Here is a 22,942-nt window from a genome sequence, read left to right on the forward strand (position 1 = left end):
TCTCAATTCCTTACTCCAGCATTTTTACTAGCCTTCACTTTTTCACTTCACCTTTACTGCACTTTTTCATGTGGGCATTTCATTAGAAGAATGTAGTGACAAAGAATTTAAAAGAAAAATAGGGCATTGGCCTTGCTATTTGGCTAAAAAAAAAAAAAAAAGGGTAGCAAAGAAGAGACCATTATTAGTTTGACAGAGAAATAGGGAGTCAGCTGTCAAACCTGGAATTGGTGCCAGAGTGGTGGGGATGAGGTTCAATAAGGGACAACTTGAGTAAATAAGCAGAGCAAAGCTCTGAAATAGGGGGAAGGAGCTTAAATGTCATAATCAGGGGATTGATGGATTCAAGGTGTGGGATAGATGCATCAGGTCAGACTGAAAGGCAAGGCAGATGTTTCTTGGTTGTAGAGAATTATGGAGAGAAGAAGGTGATATGAATATGTGGGAGGCTAGAAAGGAAGAGCTGTAGTGGATGAGGTATTTAGGGTAAAAGAAAATACAGGTCTGGATAGGTGTTTCAGAAATATGGTCAGAAAAACAAGCACCTGACTATTGAAGACACAAGAAAGGGCAGAATTTGGATACAGGCTGCTTATAGGGGCAAAAAAAATGAAAGGAAAGAAACCAAAGAACCTATTGAGCTGTGGGACCAACCAAGAGAAAAGGTGATGATTTTATTATACACAGTGAATGATGTCAGTGTAAGAGGCACTCATAATAGCATTTCTCAAATGTGACAGTGCTAATGGGTTTGCAGCCGTGTGACTCAGTGAAGTTGGCCCATTTTTTTTTTTTTTTTCTGAAAGAAGACGGACATATCTAGATGACAGAAATAGCTATTGTCCCAGATGTACCATCCTTGCTCCCACAGAATTCTTTAGGAATTATTCTTTCAAGCATAGCATTTCTATTCTCTGGAAGAAAAATCTTCCATTCTCTAACAGTCTCTAGAAGTCAACACACATCTTTTGAATAGATATATGTAAGTACGGAATATTTCCCCGTATGTGTCAATAGGATAATTTTCTTCACCAATAGTATGCTTGCCATTTGTTATAACCTTTTGTGTTAGCAATAGAGACACATATGGCAGTTTCTTCTCTCTCCCCCTCAATATCCAGTCCTCTTTAAAAATGAAAGAAAAACTGTGAGAAATATTAATTTATATTCAGACTACTGTTTAGATTACTACAGTATGAGACATTGGTTTGTATCTTGCAGCATCTTGATGTAAGTGAGGTATTTATGTTGGTACAGACAGTTTATTAAATATTTATGGTGTGTGTCAGCTTACTAGTTTTGGAGCTTTGGGGACAGGGACTGTGCCTTACTGTTTATAATGAACAACACCAAGTACAAGAGAGTCTTGACCTGCTGGTCCTCCAGGAGCTGCTCCGATAAATAATAGTAGTTGGAAACAGTCTGTCATTGTAACACATTGCTGTTACAGTTACAAAGTAAAATGGAAGGATCATCCTGACAGTACTACAAGTCCTGGTCTTTGCTGGTAGATGTTGTCCTTGTTACAGTGAATTCAGTGAACGATACTATGCCAATCCCTGACCGTGGCAGTTGCTGAAAACCCTTAGTTTCTAATGAATGCAGGTGTGCTCGAGGTGGTTGGCATCCTTCACCATCAACCCCTATTCAAATACATTCATGCACATGTGCCCCTAATGTATATTGAGCACAAAACTTGATCATCTGTTCATCTGTGAGAAACAACCTGAAACCTGAACTGTGGAAACCTGAACTGTGATGATAACAGTCTCAAGAGGGGCAATGGCTAAACAGGAATACCAAAGTGAAACTGGGAATGTTGTGGCACACTAAATATTGTGCTGTGCTTCTCTATGCAGTCTCCTGTTCTACCCCCCATGGAATAGATCCACCTCATATTGAAAGTCTTGCTGTGCCACTCTTCAGATGTTCTCTACAGAATTGGGCAGTGAACCCTGATCGTGTTTGGCTGATGAAGCTGGAGCTGCTCTCACCAATCCACCCAAGGGCACTTCTCTTTCTGCCACCGAAATGAGAGAACAAAACAGTGCTGCCCTGACTATGGGCTCAACTGTGGGTCTACGAGCAAGTTGTGCTGCATTAGCAGTACTGCAGGAGAATGCGGGAATTGGTACTAACTCCCAAATAAAGTTCAAAAGGAAAGTGAGAAATTAAGAATTTCTTAATTCTTAATTAAGAATTTAAGAGAACAGCCCCCCAAATTTACCTTCTTTTAATCCACCTGAGTCCCTGCCAAAGAGGTTTAGTAGCATGTCATAAATTTGCTGGTATCTTAATCTTTTCTGGGTGTCAGTATTTTGAATAATTCAGGTGGTGTCACCTGTCATTAACCTGTGCCTTGTCTGCCAGTCAGGGTTCTGACATTGTCTGTGGGTGGGATCCAGTACCTGAAAAGTTTCATTGTGTTCCCTGCTGTTCCACATCGAAGAAAGGCTTGCATACCTGAAAGCTCGTCTGTTATTTCCTAAGTCAGTCTGTTTAATAAATTCTATTACCCTTCTCTACTAACCCTGCTTCTAGTCCATTGCTCACTGCACTGTGCTTTTTCCTCAATTACCCTTAAATGCAACCCCTTCCTCTTCAGTTTTATATTTTTTCCTCTTTTCCTATTTTTCCCTCTATCATCCCTCTATGTACATTTATTACCTGTATCTGTTGCCTTGTTTAATTTTGAAAGAACATAAAACACATTTAAAAATTAGACTTCTGACTATGATGCTTATACTCTCTAGGCCTGAGTTGCCTTTCACACCTATAAGGCTTTGTCTTTTTTGATCCATTAATCTTTGCTTTTGAAGGCTTCAGCATTCTTCTGCTGAAGAATGAAGCTACTGCTTCTAGTAGCAGCCTGTTTTAATGAAAAGCATCATAGCAGGACAGACTTAGAAAAGGTAGAGTAAGATTTGTCTTGACAAAAATGACAGTCAGAAGAAGTTTGACCTGAAAGTATTTTCATCTATTTGGAGGCAAAAGTACTTTTAAAATTTTAAGAGAACAAAAATAATTCATGCAGGCAAATATTGAAGTATATATATATATATATTATCCCAGTCATTCAGAGAATGTTTCATTCTGAACCAAGGAATTCACAGAAATTACCCAGTCCACAGTGACTTGTCTCTCATACTGTTCCAATCCACAATGGAACACTTAACTAAAACCTATTTTTTTCATCAGGACTGAAGAGAGAAGTATACAACTATTTTTATAACTGGATACCATTCTGTAATTATCAAGATAAAAATTCTAAGTTTGCATTTGAAATTACAGAAAAACACACTCCAGGAATGGAAGCACAATTAGCTCTTTCTTTTGGAAAATAATATCACTTGTTTTTCTCCCTTTATATTCCTTTAAATCAATATGATGAGGGCTTAGAGAGGTGATTTTTGTCCATGTCTTTCATCAGTGTTTACACTCTGACCATTAATTCAGATACAGTTTTAAATATGAGTCAATTGCATTTTCAATAAAAAGTAAATCATAAATAAATAAATAAAAATACATTCTGATCATTCTCTTTCCTGTTTCAAAATTGTTTTTACCCTCTCCAAGACATCACCGAGAAGTTAATGTAGAAATGACCTGTTTGTAGATTTCTAAGAAGCTGTCAAATCAGGCACATAAGTGATGGCAAATTTCAACTACTACTGCAGCCTATCACTTACCTATCACACATTCTGGAAATATCTCTCAACAGTGTATCAAAAAAGAGGCATTCAAACCAACTTGTTGCAGTAAAAAATACTGCAGCAAAAACTATTATAACATTTTTTGTGACTTTTTGGGAAAAGTGCTAATTTTCTGGGGATTTCTAGAAAAAAAAAAAGGTGCCAATTTCATACAAAGTCAGGGGGGAAAGGTAGATTGGAAGGTTTTTCTTGGGAGTTATAAAAGCTGTAATGATTGTAAAAGATATACAAACCTAATAATCATGAAAGCAACACTCTTTTATTAGTGTATATTAATTGCCTCATATCATGCTGGCAATATGTAGAAACACGATGTTTTACCATAAGTATGATGAAATGCATCTTTACATTAGCTTCCAAACAGTTCTAAAAATGGATCCTTAAATCCATGTCTCGTGGAGCTCTCTGGGGGCTCAAATTGTTCTTCCTCCTTACTGAAGCCCAGAAGTATCAAGGTCATCTCGAGTTTAGATGTCTAACCCATGTGACTAAACAAGTGTGGTTCATTATTTGAACAGATTATATGAGACTGAGCCTTTTGTTGTTGCTCCCCTCCTTTTACTCTGAGGTTTCTGGGGGGCAGAGCACATTGTATAAAAGCAGAACATGCAGCCAATAGTGGCAGCAGTTTACTGTTGAATTTGAAATGAATGTAGAATAAAAGGTGAGAAAATTAAGGAAAAAAAAAGATTATTTAGATTTTTAGTGATTTACTTACCTGCTATAAAGCAATCAAGGAGAGGTGAAATATATACCATGTGTCCTTCAAAAGGGCAGTAAGCGTGGAATTTGGATTTGTCTATTTCCAAAATTTTATTCAATATTTCTCAGTAAGTATTGTCTGCTTTTCATGGAGAATGCTAATAGCCAGAATGAAATCAAAATAATATAGAGAGCTTGATATAATTTTCACAAGACAGGTAGTGATAGCTGCTCACATGTGGTATGAGCACTAAGCCACCTTTTGCAGTTTAATAACCGATGTTGACTCTGGAACAATGGTTGGATTTTTGGTGTGCTTTGGCAACAGTTTGAGTCCCTGGGTCCAGATTTGAGAAAGCTGAAATCTGAGGTGTCAGATAAATAAGTCTTATTTATGATGTTTGTTATCTTGAGATGCAATTGTGTGAGAATGAATGATGTCACATTTTATTAGCTATGCTGAACTAGAATCAGAGTCATGTTGATTTGTGTACAATCAAAATAGTAGAATTACTGAATGAGGGATATTTACCATATCTGAGATGGTATCTTTCTTCCTTTGAAATTTGTTGTTAAAGTTCCATCATCTACTGATTTTGCTGATTATTAATCTCTCTATGATAGTTGGATTATGAGTTTCTTAAAATAGCCACAAACAAAGAGAATCTTTATGGAATTCTAACAGAAGTTTCTCTGGAGTCACAAAAAAAACCAAAAAAAAGAAGTCACAGTCAAAACCTGCAACCTCAGCTATTCCCAAGTTAGTGTGGAAAGCACTTCCAGAAGAATGAGGGGATGTACTATAACCTGGGTGTAGTGTAGAAAGAAACTGTTTACTTTCATACAGAATCCTTAATAGAGAGATGACTCTTTACAGAGTTGCAACTTTAAAAAGCAGTTTTATTGACTTACAGAATACCTGTAAGTCCAGCAAAAGATTAAATATCTTGGAGAAGTCCACTATAATTTAGCAAGAGATCAAAGAGTTCCATTAATAGTGCACTAGGAGGCAAAATATATATATATAGCAAAGGTTTATATAGCTCTGATGAGACTCCCCTAGGGAACTGGAAGAGACTCAATAGGTGAGAAGGAGATAAGAGGAGGGGGAGATGGGTGGGAAATTATTCCCAGTCTAGGAGGAGGCAGAACAAATTATTCTAATGGCAGTTTTTAGCAATACATCTTGAATGCACAAGCTGATAGCAATAATTGAATGTGATAAAATCCTAGACAGTGAACTTTCTTTTAGCACAAACATGTCAAGACAAAAATATCAAGTCACGTAAAGACCCTCCACCCCCTTCCTGACATCATGGTTCAATATTAGTCATGGTTGGCAAACTTACCCTGAACTTAATGAAACAAAATTTAAACAAAAAGAGCCAAAATGGAAAAAGGGAAAAAAATCACCTATTCTTCAACTAGTTGTGGTGTAAAGGACTTCTAGAGACATCTTTTTTTATGACTTTTTAATGGAAAAGTGAAGAGATAACATTACCACAGTTCTAAAATCTTGGAACTAATGGAGAGTGTAGGTAAAATGTCCAACTGAGGCCATAGATTAACACAAAAACACTACAAACTACCATGTTAAAACTATAGAAATAGATCAAAATTAATACACTTGCCTTTCATGATTGTTGTTAATGAAATCTGAAAACAGTTTCAAATAGAGCAAAGAATATGGCCATTCTCTTTGAAGATGAGAGAAAATAAAGAGTGCTGAGAAGCCAAAGAAACTCACCTTGACTCACACAGAAATTTTGACAGTACTTTAAAACAGTTCCTGCTTTCTTGCTCACATCTTGAGAGTTGGACTGCCCTCTCAGCACCCCTCACACTACGTACTTTCCTCCAGGATCCCAGCACAAATAGTTCCTGGGGCATGGCTGAGGATGTCTGTGGATTTGAACATCAGCAATTACAGAGCATGATTTTGACATGTACCCCCAGATGTGACAAAACTGTTTAAAAAAAAATAGCAGGAAAGGATAGAAAAACAAGTAAAATAATTATTACACCAAATAACTGCATTAAAATTTGGAAGTAACAGCTGAGGTGACTAACCAGGGAACAAGGACAATCAGGGTCCACAATCAGAGGGTTTTGTAGTCAGCTGGGTAATAATTTATTTACTGTGTGATACAGTGAAACCAAGAGCTACTGGTCACTGCAGACCTGACATACCAAACTCAGGGTAAGCTTACAGCTTACAGCTGATCTGTAGCACATCATTGCTACAGACCAATGCTGAAAAGCTTTGTCAATCAGGAGTGAAAAAGGTGAACACCATCAACTGCATTCAGCTCAAGGCAGAAGCGAACAAACTACACCCACAATACAAGAAGAAAAACATGTTTCCTTTTAAATATGCTATAGACAATTTTTCACTGCTCACAATATTAAACTGCATGGTATTAACTGAACATCAGGGTGCAGGATCTGTACTTGCTTTCTGTGGCTTTAAAAAGTACATTTATGGGAAGTAATGCCACTTTAGCATCCTCCTCCCAACTCTACAGTAAAAAAAAAGAATAAAATCCCAGTAGCTTGCTTTCTGTATAACTTCTTAGACACTGAGTTTTGTTTGTTAGAGAGAGTTAGATCCTATGGCAAATGAATCATCTACCATTCCCCATCTTTTCTTCCTCAAGAGAGTAGAGCCTTAGGCTTTGCATCAAATTGTACAGTACACCATTTTTTAAGTTGTTGGAGTTTATTCCTAGCTCACAAATTATTTGATTGAGTCAAGCGCAGTCATGAGGTGGAAAAGTGGTGATAGATGAGGATGATAAATGCACTTTGAAGAACACTGCCTCAAGAAAGCTGTGCAGATGTATTCAGCTGTATAATATCAAATTTCCATGAAAAGGGTAGCCATTGATAGACTAGAAGCACTCCCACTAATGGAATCATAATTAGTGCAAGCTACTTGCATCCTGTGCAAAGTTAACTCTCCCTTATCCCTCACAGATAAGAGAGTAGTAGTATTTTAGTCAATCTTGATGCTTTCCTAATTGCATTTTCAAATACACTTTAAATTAAATCTTTTCCCAGATGATAGTTGGTGATTGGGATTGCCTACTAGAGCTGTATTTGGAATTTTCTTGCTGTATATGTCACTTATGAGATACTAAAATTAAGTTTTGGTATTCAGTGGTGTTGGTTGTTTAAGGACCCTGGGCTAGGGCAGGTACTACCATGAACTGCAGATTCAAGTGCTGCTTCTGTCTGAATTATCTGCTTTAAAGTATTATGGGAACTTCACACTTTCACTTTCCCATTAGCAATCTGGATGTATCCACTGAATAATGAAAGCACTGAGAAAAAAATACAGAAAACTAGTGATGTAAAGAATTTATTCTGGAATTATTTTATTTTTTTACTTTCAGTCTTTTCAGATAATTTTTGTGTTAGACTATGGCCTACGAATTTTCCTTGAAATCTAAGGCACTTTAGGGTCTTCAAAAAGCAAAAAAAAAATCCATAAAACCAGAACAGTTTAGAATGAGGATATTATCTCCCACTCTAGAGATTGTTTTCTAGCAATAGATGGCTGTGAATGGCTTTGTCTCCATTCAGGGCAAGGACTTCTGAACTCCTTGAAGCACTTCTACAAATGAGCAATCCCTTCTAGAACATCAAAGCAGACCTGGTCTTTCATATGCTTGAAATAATTCAGTTTTGTTTTTTATGATTATATACTTAGGTCTTAGCTGTGTTACTGCTGGTTATAGTGTCACAGAAGACTGTATGGGCCACAGTTTCAGGGCTGATGGCTGAACAAAGAGCAGATGCAAGAGATTCAGCAGAGGTACAGCTGCCAGGTGAGAAACGGGTCCTGTTGGTCAATACAGTATGAAGAATACAAATAAAATGGGGTTCTTCAAGCTTGGTATGATGACAGTGAAAGCTTCTTTGATTTATAGAAGAGGAGCACCTCAACTGCAATATTTTATTATTGTATTTTAGTGGGTTAATTGAACATGAGGAAACTGTGCACATTGTATAGATTTTTTCTTTTTTGTAATAGCAAAATGGGATTTTACCAAACTTCTAATGAGAAGTCATTTTTAGTGTGTAAATTTCATTATTGTCAGAGGATGAATGTGTAAAGCATGACTGATTAAATCCTAGAGTGTTTATTTAAAACTGTTCTGTATTAGTTATCAAACCATTTTCTGTAGTTCACTACCCTGCTCAAGTAGAAGGATTTGTAGAAATATTACTTGGTAAGAAAGGGTTAAAAAAGTGAAAGATGAAGAGCTCCAAGTGTCATTGTTTTAGTAACAGTAATGTTATGTCTCTGCTACAGTGCATAAAGAAAAGAAAAAAATGCTGACAAGAAAAGAAATATAACAGTTTAAAAAACTTTACTGAGTCTAAGGAAGGCACTTTTAAATTTGTGCCAGTTACAGTAATTAGTAAACTTGTTCTTAATAGTGTTGTTAAAATGTAATTTTTTCACACTTTCTCTGACTTTGACACTGCCGCTTTTTAAACTTCATTTTGCACTTTGTTCCATTGTTCTTTAATCTTCTGCACTTTGCATTTAGTATCACTGAAATTTCGCACTTACTATGTCAATAACATCTGGCAAAATTGCCACCTATTAAGAGTAAGTGTTCTTTTTTCTCCTGTGAGAAATGTGATGGTGTATTATATTGGTTTCCCTTGAGAGGCTAAGGAGACAATTTTAAAGCAGATAAATGCATTAAAGAAATAACCTGAACTACAAGAGAAGGTTAACGAAAGTCAGAAACTTTTTAGGTTTTTTTTCACCCTTTTTTTTGCCTTGATAAAAGCATCCTGTACATGTGGGGAGTTCAGTTATGCAATGTTTTGCACATTTGTATGTATGTTACATTTCTTAATTCTGAGCAGGATATGAACAGGTATGTTCTCATAGGCTTTTAACTACAACTTTCTCTGGCCGTGTTGGATATGTGTCAGTTTAGTGATGTATTGCAGCAAATGTGCTGGTAAGCTGAGCACTGCTAGAGCATTGTGAAAGCACAGAAGTGATTTTCCAGAGATGATGTGGCCAGGAGTAGGCCTGGCTTTGAGTTCTCCACCTCCATGGTCAAGCACTATTCCAGTTCACTTGTGCGTGGAGGGAGCGTAAAATTCTTTCTTGCAGCAGAAATATTCTGCTGAAGGAGGATGAAATGGGTTGGAGGGAAATCATCATCCTAACTTCCTCCCTGCTTACCATCCCAGATGGAAAGTTCCTGACCTTTGACATCACCCATAGCCAGAAGACTGACCCACTTTGTGCATGCTAACTTCAACAAGGCCTTCCTTGTTGAAATTAGGACATTCACATCCATATCTGCACATAGTCTGGCCTTTAAAGTGAACAACCTTTTCCCAAACTGTATAAATATCTTGACTATGAATGTGATACTTATATATATATATATACACTGCCTGTAAATGAAATTGAATTTAGAGAATGAAGTACAGCCTAAGTGACAGATTTTCCTTTGCCATGGGTAATATCTGGGTCAAACTGAGCCCCCTATGCTATACAGATGCCAAAATGATGCTGAACTTCACATAATTGCACACAACACAAGGAGGGAAAAAACTTCACAGGAGCAAATTTTGTATCACTGTGGGGTCAGTTTTCATAACACAGTCTCCCATGGCATTGCAGGAATGTGAGTTGTGGGTGGCTAAAGAAAATACAGCGTGTTACAAGGCCTGTCAAAGACATGGGGAATCTTTCCTTTGACTTTGGAAGAGCTTTGGCCTGGGTCCTTATTATAAAAGCAAACTATGTGGTTTGATTGAAAAAACAGGAGGCATGGAATACAATGAGCTGAGACACAGGGATTTTGGTATTTAGACAGATTGTGGAAGGGCATTCCATATCTGCAAAACCTCAGTGTCAGGACTCAGAGTTGCAAACACTGATATCTGGCTTTGCATGCAGGATGTGAATTTTGCACCCAGCTACACACACAGCCTCAGTTAGCATAATGAGAACTGTGCATATATTGAATCACAGAGAGAGACTTGAGCAAAAGAAGGTCTGTCCCCATGGAAAAGTGACAACAATTAGACTAAAGAAATGGACTGTTCTAAAATTGGTACACTTGAGCTTTATTCACCATATTGTTAAAGAATAAATAGATACATTTTTCATCTCTGTACAGATACATGTATGAGACTTAAAACCCTAAATGCCTTGAATTTGTATGCTTGAATTCAAAAGAAGTTTTACTTGAGTAAAGCAACATAGGTATGAGTTCAATGCCTTAGTGACTTTGATATATACGATTGCTATAGAACACATCCAATCTAAAATAATTTGAACTAATAATGTTTCAGATTTTCTGCAGTCTGACTATAGTACAATGCATATTTCTATGGTTTTCAATTTGCACATAATATTTGTAATGGCATTTATTAACTTTTTTCAGTATAAATCTACCCAGGTGATGTGTTGATGCTTAAACTTTGTGCATCTTGGAGAACATAGAAATAGTAAAATAAAGGATGCTTGAATATTTTCAGTTATCTTTCTTCCATGTATACAATTAAGGCTCAGATATTTGCATCTCAATAGATCCTGTATTATAATATGAAGTTTACATATCACTGGTTACAAATAATGAGGTGGTGAAGAACAACAATTTTATTTCTCCTCCCAGAATTTCCCTTAGATTTCACTTCATTCTTTATTGACTTCAATTTAAAAATCTTTTCTCTCATGTGAATGCATTTTCTTCTGACAAACTGACTCCTCTGATGTTTTTTATTTTAAAAAAATTTTATATCCAAAGAATAGTGTTCTTAACAATACACAAATAAGACTTTAATGAGCACAAACATGAACCAAATGCTAGTGTTGTCCGGTGTTATCCAGCATGATTCTGCAGTTCTCATTGTTAGCCTTCCTTCTAAAATTGTCACCTTCAATTTCTTAATTTAGAAAATATAATATTTTTTCTTATTCTGAAAACCCATCAAGAATTTGCAGTTGTTATTCATTAGCTTCCAGCTGGACTCAGAACTGGACACTCAAGCAAGTTCTTAAGGTGACTACTTGACTAAACTGCCCCAAAAATCAGTTATTTTTCTGTTTAAAGACACATTGGGATAGATTACATGCAGCTAGCTCGTGTGAGCCTTGTTCACACTTTGTAATGATTTTCTTGGTAGGTAGTTCCCATGATTTCCTGGGGAAGATTCAGAGAGTAAGTCAAGGTTTGGCAACTTTTCAAAGTTGAGGTGCCAGATGGTATTTTTCTTTCCCAAATTAGAAGTTAAGCATGCTGTTTGAAACTCAGCAAGAGCTGGGAGATACTGCCTTTCACAGAAGCAAGATGCTGCCAATCACCTTTTTGGAGGTATCATGTCTCTGCACAAAGCCGTAGTTTCTCAGCCCCTGTTGAGTGTGGAAGGTGGGGGAGCCTCTGCCTTTCACAGGTGCCCTTCTAAAGATGTGCTTTGTCTCCCAGCTCCTGAGCCCTGCAGGCTGCCCTTAAGAGACTGCCTGTGGACCATCCTGGCCAACCAAGCTGAAGGTTGATTATCCCTAGAAAAATAATTTTGTTGAGGGAACAGAGATGTCTGATCTAACCCTAGTCAAGGGAACTGGTTTAGACTGCCACAGTGGTGCCCTCATCTGAGAGTTGTTTCTGTGTGTGCTATATTCATTGCTGCTGTTTCTGAGGTTGGTTGTTTTTCCTCCAAATTCAGTTTTAAATAAGTGACTAAAAGGTCAGGCCTTCAGCCTATAGTATATATCTTTAGGCAGTTATGCTCACAGTAAGTACTTCAGGGAAAACAAATTTGTTTCAGGTAGACAAGTGATTTAGCTGCCAGCACCCATTTTCTGGCACCTAAACCTTGGCAAACATCATAGTCTACTTCCCTGTTCAGCTGCAGCCTCTCAGATGAAAGCTGCTGCATTTTACATTTTTGAATCTCTTTCATGTCACCAGAGGTCACAATCCCTTGTCTGGGAATCACTGAACTTGTGAATATCCTCATGGCACAAGGCCTTTTAAGTCTTCTGCTTTGTGAACTAACAGGGGCGAGAAATGTTAGAAAAATGACACCTTTTATAACCTCTTAAGTTAGAGATTGTCTTGTACTGCTAAACTAGTGCCTCTACTCAGTGAAAGGGCAACAGAAGATACTAAAAAGAGATGGGGACAAGTGAAAACAGGTCCAGAAAGGTGGTCTGGCTTGTCCTTCAGTCCAAACGCAGGCTCAGCACTCCCCAGCTGTTTGCATGTGGAGAGTGTAGCCAAGCTGTGGCTCTTGAGAGGAGTCTGAGTAAGCTTATGCATGGTCCCAGTGGCAGAGTCCTCTCGTGCAACTAGTAGGAGCCCTGCTGTGTTATCTGAGTTCACAGTGGCACGAAGAGCTTTGGAGGACAGCATCACTGAACTGCTTTGGCACCTGGGCTCTTGTTACGCAGCACAGTGGACCACTGATTTCTTGGACATGAACGTGGCATTTCTCATGGGTGTGAACATCAGCCGATTCATATCTGAGTAGAGGCTGACAAGTCAGAGGACTATCAGAAGTCCAGAATCTCTTTGATTGCTCATCTCCTGCCTTGTCAGAAAAAAGAGTGCAGAAACCTATGTTGATGCTTTCTCCAACAAACTACCAACTTAACACCACTTTTAAACAAAAAGGAATGCAACCAGCTTGACATTTATCAAAATAGCTTGGAGACAACAAATATGTTGCAAGCCTGAAGACAGGTGCATTACCACTAAGAAGGGTTTTGTTATGAATGTTCTCATTACAGTGTGTCATGGATAACTAACAGCATAGAGTTTGTGCCTTGAGGTTCAGCTTTGCTGTTGTTATATTGCTGTCACATGATTTTATGCTAATCTTTTAGATTAAATGGTAAATATAAAAGTCTTTATTCAATTAACAAAGAAGTAGTCATTAAGGGATGGTGATTGAAATAAAATGGTGAGAAATATTATCCTCTTAAATAAGAAATTACTGCATGAGTGGACAAAAGCAGTACAGCAAGGGATGGAATAAAGCTGAAGAAGAGAAAAAGCAATACCAAGACATGCCTCAGCCCTCTGTTTGGAAGGTAATTGTTCAGAATTTACTTAAGCTTTTTTACCCACTCTGCATGATACATGTAATGTACATCCTAAGTTCTGCATGTGAGTGTTCGCACACATTATATTTGGTATTTACTCTCTCATTGGTTTCAATTGTTTTAAAGTTTGCTGTTGGCTATAAATCCCTCACTATAGCTTTTATCTAAAGTAAAATAATGGACTCTTCATGTGATTATCTGTCTTCCTCACAGTAAACATCCAAACTGAGGGATGTATTTTAGTCCTGGACTTCTGTTTTAAACCTGTATTCTGATCAGATCTGACTGTAATAGTTATCCTTATTATTATTATTATTATTGTTATTTAAATGATTTCAATAGACCCCTTACAATTACCTGGAATAATATAGCCTGTGTATGACAGTGCCAGCCAGCAAGGAAGAAGGGAACCTGCCTACAGAGCCAAGAGAGCAAACACCCACCACTTTACCTGCTAGACACCTAAAAAATGTCTTCTCTATCCTTATAGCAGGTAGGCAGATATGAAAGTGTGGTAATTACCTGTCCCTTATCAATAATTAATACTTTTCACTTTCATTATGTTCTTTTCTTTCTGGTTACTACAACCTGTTCATCACCCCACTTGCTGTGTGTCTCATTCTATGCATTTCCACAGCTGTCACATGTTAGTTTTCTCATGCTCTTCTTGGACAGGAAAGCATACAGAAAATTTTGGATTAATTTTTATAATCAGTATATCTCTACATATATATATATATATTGCTAAATGTTCTGAAAGAAATCAAGATAATGATCATTATGATGGAATTGGAGGGGATGGTTTTCTCTGCCTTACTCTGCCAACATCATGTCAGCTGCAAGTAAAAACCAGTAAGTTCTAGAAGCAGAAGTCTATATTGTTTTGCAGGTGTTTTGGTTATATTGACATTTTTCTTTTAATAGTCCTCTGACATATCAACAGTCATACATTGCAGTTGCACTGTGCAGGCGTGCGCAATCTTACTGTAAATGCCCAGCAGGGCATTCAACTGAGCATTTTATTTGCCTCATCCTCAGAAGTACTGAGGGTCTTTACTTTGATCCTGGCTCTGACAGCAGGACCAGGACTGACAGAGCTCAGATTTCCTCTATCTTTCCATCACAGACAGAAGCTGTTGAGGAACCTCCATGACCAGTGTAACGTAGCATAGCTTGGCAACAGCTCTGTGCTGCAGTCAGACAGCCTGTTCTGGCTGCAGATGGTACCCTGATTTCTCCCTGCTTAAGCATCCCCTCAGCTCACACCCAGGCTCCTGCTGAAAGTTACTGCCTCCTCGGGTCTACTGGCATGAGTCACAGAACGGCTTTCTAGTCCAAAGCAGCCAAACTATGCAGGTTAAGGAAATAGTTTTTATTGAATCAGGTTAGGGAGCAACTAAGTGAGCAGACAGTGGCAGCTCTAAGGGAATGCATAAGAGGTGAGCAGGTGAGGGGGTTTCATCTGAAGTGAGAAGAGGGTACCTGAGCACCACACAAATGACATCAGAACCCCTGCCTGTCTTCTGATATGGGAAATGAGAGTGACATTTTGTGCCCTTCCTTCCTTTTTCCCAGACCAAGTCTATCTGTCATATAGAAGTGCATCAAACTCAGTGCTAAAACTCATTTATTATTTTTAGGAGTTGAACAGGTGTTACCCCAGTCAGTGAACAGTTTCTCTAATGTTTTAATCACAGATCAAGTATAGAGAGTAGAACAAACTAATTTCTCCCACTAGCCGCCTTTGTTTGAAGTCTGGCTTTATATACTAGCTTAATTTATTAGATCTTTTTAATTTTCCTCTAGCTGGTTAGCATCTAAGGCCTAGATGTGTTACAGATAGCTCACAAAAATTCCATTTTGAGCAGTGACAGCTCCTATCTCATATGAAAGCTATACATAGGTCTGGTCAGAACTTCAGCAGTAAGAGCTTTAGGAAAACAAATTATTATAGGAAGTGATTGATGCACTGACTAAATAGGTTGCAATCTTCCCCTGCAGTAGGTGGTGCTCACTGCTTAAATAAAATTAAATAGTGACAGTGATGGACATACCAGTTTTTGGTTGAGTCCTAAAACCAAGGATGGACAAATTGTGAGGAAAAGAAAATAAAATCTATGAGAGAGCAGAGCCTTGTTTCATACGGTGCATTCTTTCTAGTTAACCTTTCCTTTGCAGTTTTGTTTTTAAGTACTCTTGCTAGAAAACCTCCTCTGCATGCTTTTTTGCTGCAGGGACACCTGGTATATTTTAGTGTACAGTATACTTTAGGAAGGTCTCAGAATACCAGAAATGTTAAATTTTTATGTAAGCAGTGCTATTCTTGATGAAAAGAATTGATTGATAATTTATATAAATGCAAACTTTACCTGTTCAGATGCTGTTTGTAGGGTCTCAAGGCAAATTGAAGTCAATGAGAATTTGGCCCAAATGCATTTGAAAACACCTAGAACAGTCTGTATGTGTTTTAGGCACCAAAATACCTTCAAAAATGTGTTCTTCTGTCCTGCATTGCTTGTGTGGTGCTGTGGAGATTTGGTTTCTGTAGTTCCCAGATCCGGCCACCTGCACGAGCCTCTTCTCAGCCCAATGCTGCTTGCAGGTTTTCCCTGCACTGCTGCTGCAGGTGTCTGCAGATGCTGGACTCTGCACCTTGCCCCCTCTGCCTTTCCTTTTTCAGCACCTTCTGGGTCCTGGCAGAGCCCGGGGCTTTTGCCAGCGGTGCAAGGACGTTGGAGACAAGGTGTGCAGACTCGAGTGCGTGGTGAGAAGCCTGTCTCCATACTTCTCTGTTGAACAGAAGCAGTCACAGCAACTAAACTAAGCCCCATGTGTTCCTTTGTCATGAAATTTCGGAATTCATACTGGAATTTTTGATTCAGGCCATTCTTGAGTTTTTAGGAATGTTTAGACCAAGATCTAAATATTATTTCTAGAATGGTTTTGAACTGGATGTCAAATTTGTGAGCTCTCCTCTGTCTAAGTACTTGGTTATTATTAATTATTAAAAACAAAAAAAATAAAATTCTCAATAGTGAAAGCCTCTGTTTTGAGACTTTATTCAAAACAGTTATGATATGGTTACCCAAGCAGAATAAAAATGTAAATTACAGGAAAAGTGTGTGCAAAAAATTTTGTAGTTTGATTTACTATTTGTATATTTGCAGTTAATTGTTAATGTTCCATAATAATACTTCACCTGGTAATAATACCTATTCATTTCTTCATATTTCTAAAGCTCTTTTAGAACCTAGAGAAGTGTAAAATGTTATTAAATGAGTTTAAAATTCCAGCTGTTTTCCCTGCAATAGATTTCATCTTAAATAAGAAAGAATATTAAAGAAAAAATATGATTTTTTCTAAAGTGGATCTTCACAGACCTCCTGACAAACTACATTTATTGGCATGCTTTTCATCTCTTTTTCTTGGTGATATGTAATTTTAGTTTGATTTAGCTATTACTTTGTTACTTTAAGAATAAAAGTTCACTGAGGCTGACACTTGTCTCACAAGGTAAACTTCCACTCCAGCAAAAGTGAAGTAAAACCTCTCCTTACCAGTCAGAAGAATATTCTCCTGTAATGCTTCTTTCATAAATATTGGTGCAGTGCTTAATAATGTCTTCTATATAAAAATCATGTCTCTCTGTAGAAATACATTGGTCTTAGAGCCCCAGAGATAGAAAAGTAAAATCCTTAGCTCGCTACCTTAAACCTGGCCTTTTCTAGATGCAGTGTTCTGCATGGCTTGATTTTGTTTTGTTTGAAACCATAGTATTTCTATTACTATAGAACCTGTTGAAATGCAGACTGTTAGCGTGTTAATGTAAATTCTGAAAAGGAAACAAATTTGTACTGTTTTCTTAGGCTACAACTAAGATTATTTTTTTGTATTTAAAAAAAGAAAATTACGATGATGTAAAGGTCCATGAGTTAAACTACAACCCTTTGTGTAACAAGGAAAAAAGCCACCTGAAAATATGTGTAAAATGTGTTTTGAGCTGCAACAACGAACCCTTTCAAAACAATGCTGTCACTGTTTCAGTACTTTAAAGTGACACTGTGATTTTCAAGTATTAATAAGCATCCAGGGGGAGCTAGGGAGTAACAATTTTGCTTTTTCTAATGGTATATAAGGAAATATGAATACAGAGAAAAGTAGTATAAATGACTAATTCGTATTTTGGGGCTGGGGCTTTTTTTACTAGGAACTTTTGATAAGAAACTGGTCAGCCATTCTGAGAGTGGTGGAAAGCCTGTCAAGGTCACTGCCAAGGACAAGAGAGTCAATTAGTATGCAGATCAGAGCCAAGGAGTTCAAAGGTATTGTTCCAATTCAATCACATTAGCCAGGCCAGTAATGAACAAACGGCATGACCTTAATCAGGGAGCCTGAACCACTCATTGAAGGGTAGTCTGTGTGTCTCTGTGTGTATTTGGGGGGGACCAGGAGGAGGGGTTAGGGTGGCAAAAAGGATGTGGTTTCTTTTGTTGTTGTTGTGGTTTGGCTTGGGCTTTTTTTTTTTTTTCTTCTTTTTATTTTTTTTTTTTTTGTTAAAGGGACAGCAAGCTCAGTCTGCTTAATTAGCCACCAGTAGTGGAAACTTATTGCTGGGTTCCTGTGTTCTGAAGTAAAAAATTGCTTTTATTTTTGGGTGATAACTGAAACAGCTTCAAATGGACAGGTGGCTTGAATATTTTAATAAAATGCATTCAGTGATATGCTAAAGGGTATGCAGGAGGAGGGAGATAACCTTATGTAAAACACCAAACCAAATTTTGCAATTACAGTTTCTCTCACACTGTACTAATTTTCTAAAAGTCTACACGCAAGGAATATTCTGAGTGATTTTTTTCCCCCTTAAACATAACGTAAAGTAATCCGCACTCTAGTTAATAATGGAAAGAGTGCTTATTTAGAAGAAATCTTTAGAATTCTCTGTCAGATAAATATTGCATCATACATAATTGTATTTTAGATATACAAATTGCTAAGTTGTTTCATGGTCTCAGCACAATGCACACTGCATGTTTCGGTGTACTCGATTTAGTACAGTCAAAAAGCAGCATTCATATTCACCTTAACAAATGCCCACTTTATTATAAGCTTACAAAATATATTTCTCTGCTATTTTTCATGTATACATTAGCACGTTCAAATACTTCTACAGAAATGTGTATGTAGTGAGGACACAATAATAAAATGACAGGATATATCTGTACTCATTTATATATTATAATGTCTGCATGTTTTTGCAAAGTGGTTTTTGAATGCATACTTAGGACTCCATTGAAATTTCTACATAAATCATGCCTGTGTTCCTTTTTTTATAAGCTAATGATTGAATTTGGTAGCCAAAAATACTAAAATAAGACTTCAAAGGGTAACATTTTTCTGCATCTGGATATGTAAACACACAGTTTCTGCACGTGGAAGGATTGAAAACAAATCTCTGAGAAATCAATATTAACCATTGAAAATGTGAATGATGCTTAAAATACATCCTCGTGGTTTACCTGCAAGTTTTGTGCTCACATGGTTTACTTACAAGTTATTGTTTTGTGTTTATATATACAATAAATTACAAGTTTTCTGTATCTCTCTGGATAACATTTGCTCAACAGTTACTTCAATTGGATCAGATTATCAAAGAAAGCTGCAGGCTTCATTGGGGAGACTGCAGAAATCATTCATTTCTCTGTAAATGAATCCTGATAGGAAACTAAGATTTTAGGGATCAAGGGGCACTTGGGTTTTTGTTTTTTTGTTGGTTTTTTTTTCACTCTTCATCTCTCTCTTCTTTGCTGGGGAGGTACTTCATCATATCTCACTAAAACGGAAGATGCATAACAGAAATGAAACTATTCTAGGCTATGAAGCACCCTAGGGGTTCATGAATGTTGGGGGAGGAACACTGATTATACAATGCAATAACATATTGAGACACTATTTCAGTTTTACACTTGGTATCAAGTAAATACAGGATATCTCACCCATGAAGGGTGATTATCTTTCATGAAGGGAGGAAATGAGTTATTAAGGTCTTTCTCAGGAGCAAAACAAGGATAAGAATCTTTATTAATGTAAGAAACATTTTTTTCCCCCTACAGTAATATACTTCCTTTTTAGCAAAGATATGGATTTTTTTGTCTTTAAATTGTCTATATCTCAGAATGGAACACATATCAGTTTTAGCTGACACCACTGCAGTGCTTGAGAATATTGTTATAAAACATGTGCTCATTTTTTTTATCTAGATCACAATTAATTATATTTTTAAGCATGCAATGTCTATCTCTCATAAAAACACTTGTAAAGTATTTGACATTTGATTTGAGGATATTAAAAGATTGTTTAAAAATAAACACACACCAGCAGAGCAGAATTTTCACACGATTATTCAGATAGTCAATAGGTCCTCTTTGATCATATTATTATGATGCTTCTGCTGGATTTCAGTCTAAGACAGGCGTATTTTTTGCTCTCTCTCTCTGTCTCTGTCTCTGTCTCCCCCTGCCCCCCACCAAACAAGGTCATAGATTTTTTTTAAATGAGGACTAGAAGTTCCAAGTACAAGATTAAGTAAGTTCTAACAGTGTTATAAAAGTAAGTGCTTTTTTCTATAATAAAAGGTGTTTAAAAGGTTCGCTACAGCTTTAAACAGAATTACAATTTACTTCTTTCAAGTGTCCAGGCCATAAATTCTTCTCAATTCCCTCTCTCTCTCCTTGTCGGAATTAATGAGATCAGATTTGATCAGGGCAGTGATGTGTTCAGAGCCAAATCACACAACAGCGCGCGTGCGGTAATGGAATTTGCATCTAATGCATACATAAATCAAACATCTTTCTGGACATTTTCATATGCATAATGTCATTTCATCCAGTTCTCTCTGTGCAGAGGGGGAGATTTTTCTCTCTGAGAGAATGACTTTCTTTAATGCTTTCATTTTATTTTCGCTGACTACAATCCCCGAGAATGCGCTCGGTCGGAGAATCTTTCGGGGCGCGGTTGACAGTTCCTTTTCCAAGAGGGGTCCTTCACATTTATCATGCCTCTTCCTCGGGGGCTTTGTTATGCAAATGTGGCTGAAATTGATAATTCCAAAGTGCTTCATTTCGGTTCCTTGGCGGTTGGAGATGGTAGATAAAAAGAAACTGACAAGACACACTGATTGCCCTCAATGCTTGTAACTCTCTTGCTAACAAGGCTCGATATTGTTAAAAATTCCTATTGTTATCAGGGTGGCAGTTCCATTATGCAGGCCTTGCAAATTTCTCATTTGAATATTAACCCTTTAATCACTCGGCTCTGCTCCCCTCCCCCAGCCCCAAGCCAGTTGCCCTCGGGTGGGTCAGAATGCAAACCAGGAAATTATTGCCCTATTATTAGTGAAAACTATGTATGTGTATGTTTTGTTCTGTTTTGTTTTTTTGTTGTTTCTTTTTTTTTTTTTTTTGTTCCCTAAATGTCATCTATTAATCATTTTCTTCAATGAGAATTTTTTACTGTTAAAAAAAAATAAGGGCTTTAACAAAACACATCTAGCAGAGACAGACAGAACTGGATTGTTTAAAGTTAGGTTTGGGAGAATATATACATCGAAATATCTGTTCAGAGAAGTCAAATTCAGTATCTCCTGGAGACTGGAGAAGTTTCATTATTTTTAACTTGTATGTACTCGCACTTTATGTTCTAACTTAGGTAGGCCTCAGGGAGGGGATAGCGTGTCTTTATATACCAGAGATACACGAGATTTTTAGCTGCCGGTCCTACTGGCTGCACCATCCCTGCCAGCAGCTAACTTCCAGCCTACAGACAGGTGGCTGAAATAAAGGAGTAGAGAAAAAGGGAACTTGAGAACCACAAGGATTTCTGGAGCTGTGTGTTTTTTAAATCTTGAAGGATACATGCATGTAAATTCCACTGTTAAGCACATATTATTATTGACAGATTTCACTTACATACTTACAAAATACTGTTAATAAATGGAAAGGGAAGGAGTGATTCAGGGACCTGATGCTGCAGCCCCTATGATTCACAAGAGTTTTGCTTGCATCTTCAGCAACAACTGCATCAGGCCCTAGAAATGACATAAAATCAGGAAATGGCAATTTCAAGCTAAAGATTGTCATACAGCAAAAGAGCATGACTGGTTGCTAACTGGTGTACTCACTGATTAATGAAATTGTGAGGTCTGGAATTTCAAATATCCCTCTAATATTCCCCTGTGAGTGCGAATCCATAGAAGGTGAATTCTTTCCCACCTTCTATGTGCACACCTTCAGGCTCATATTACAATTATAGGTTAATTTTAGTTTGTCATTTTTCTGGGGATACCTGACACAGTTCCAGTTAAAGTAAATCTTGGTGTGACAAAGGTAAGTACTGCAGATGCTGGATGGAAGTGGAGAAAGGAAGAACTCGCACTGTAAAATGAAACATAGTTCACTGCTATCACCAGGCAGCTGCAACAATATAATATTTCTACAATTACTAAGAAGATGCATCTCAACTAGTTCAAGTCAAAGGAATGTCAAAGTTTTCCACTTTCTGAGCTCTGAAGTCTTGCAGAGATGTGTCTGCCAAATTATAGTAAATAAAAAAGACACTTGCACAACAGTAACTGAAGATTTCTCTCCCCCACTCTATAAAAAAAAAAGAAAAAGAAAAAGAAAACCCTCTCATGTTATTGTAGGAACTCTTGGGAAGCTCATACTTCTTCCTTTCATTTACAGGTGTGATGGCAGATTAAATCCATGACAGGAAACAGTGATAATGCCCACTGTAGAGCCGTGTGAGTTACAACAGTTAAATTTCCCATGCCGGTACTTTTTCTTTCAATTATCTGAAAACACCCTGTTAATTTTTAATGTGTTCATACCCTCATTCTGTTACCAAAACTGCTACCTTCTCTCCTCCCCCCCCCCCCCCCCCCTTTCCTACTTCAGAAATAGATTTCACTAAACCTGGCTGCTGTAAACTCATTATATGATTCTATCATTTATTCTGTCCATTAGAATAACCAGTGTTAGTGCTTTTCCCCCTACTTGAGTCTGTCAAGTGCTGTTATTTATGCTCAATGGTATTAATATCTCTGGTTGTATTATGGTTGTGCACTCAAAATCTCTAATACAATCTAAGCTTGGCAATAGTGACTGCATCAGCTATCAATAATCAAAAAGTCTGATGCAAGTTGTAGGTATTAATAAGAGTCAATATTACATAAATATAATTAACATCTTCTGCTTGCTATAAAGAATAATCAGTAGTACTGACGGCTTTAAAAAGATCCTCCTCTTCAGAATCAGAGAGCGTGCCCATATTATGAACAAGAGAATTAAAGATTTGACAGTATGATTTTGACTGTTTCTTTTTTTTGGTTACCCCTGGCAATGACTCTGCTGTAACCTGGCTACATAATGTTATCTGC

General features: G+C 37.3%; 1 long non-coding RNA gene across 3 annotated transcripts in view; it reads left to right on the forward strand.

The window, feature by feature from the left end:
- Window positions 1-22,942, forward strand: part of LOC131585475 (uncharacterized) — a 97,297-nt gene that overhangs the window by 69,030 nt on the left and 5,325 nt on the right. For 2 of the 3 annotated variants that reach the window (XR_009278957.1, XR_009278954.1), the window contains exons 4-5: window positions 17,717-17,831; window positions 22,248-22,306. This is a non-coding gene — a long non-coding RNA (uncharacterized LOC131585475). The remainder of the gene's footprint in view (window positions 1-17,716; window positions 17,832-22,247; window positions 22,307-22,942) is intronic. The other variant, XR_009278956.1, reaches the window with a different exon arrangement.

This window comes from Poecile atricapillus, chromosome 1, assembly GCF_030490865.1.
Source record: "Poecile atricapillus isolate bPoeAtr1 chromosome 1, bPoeAtr1.hap1, whole genome shotgun sequence".
In the NCBI taxonomy this organism is placed as follows: domain Eukaryota; kingdom Metazoa; phylum Chordata; class Aves; order Passeriformes; family Paridae; genus Poecile; species Poecile atricapillus.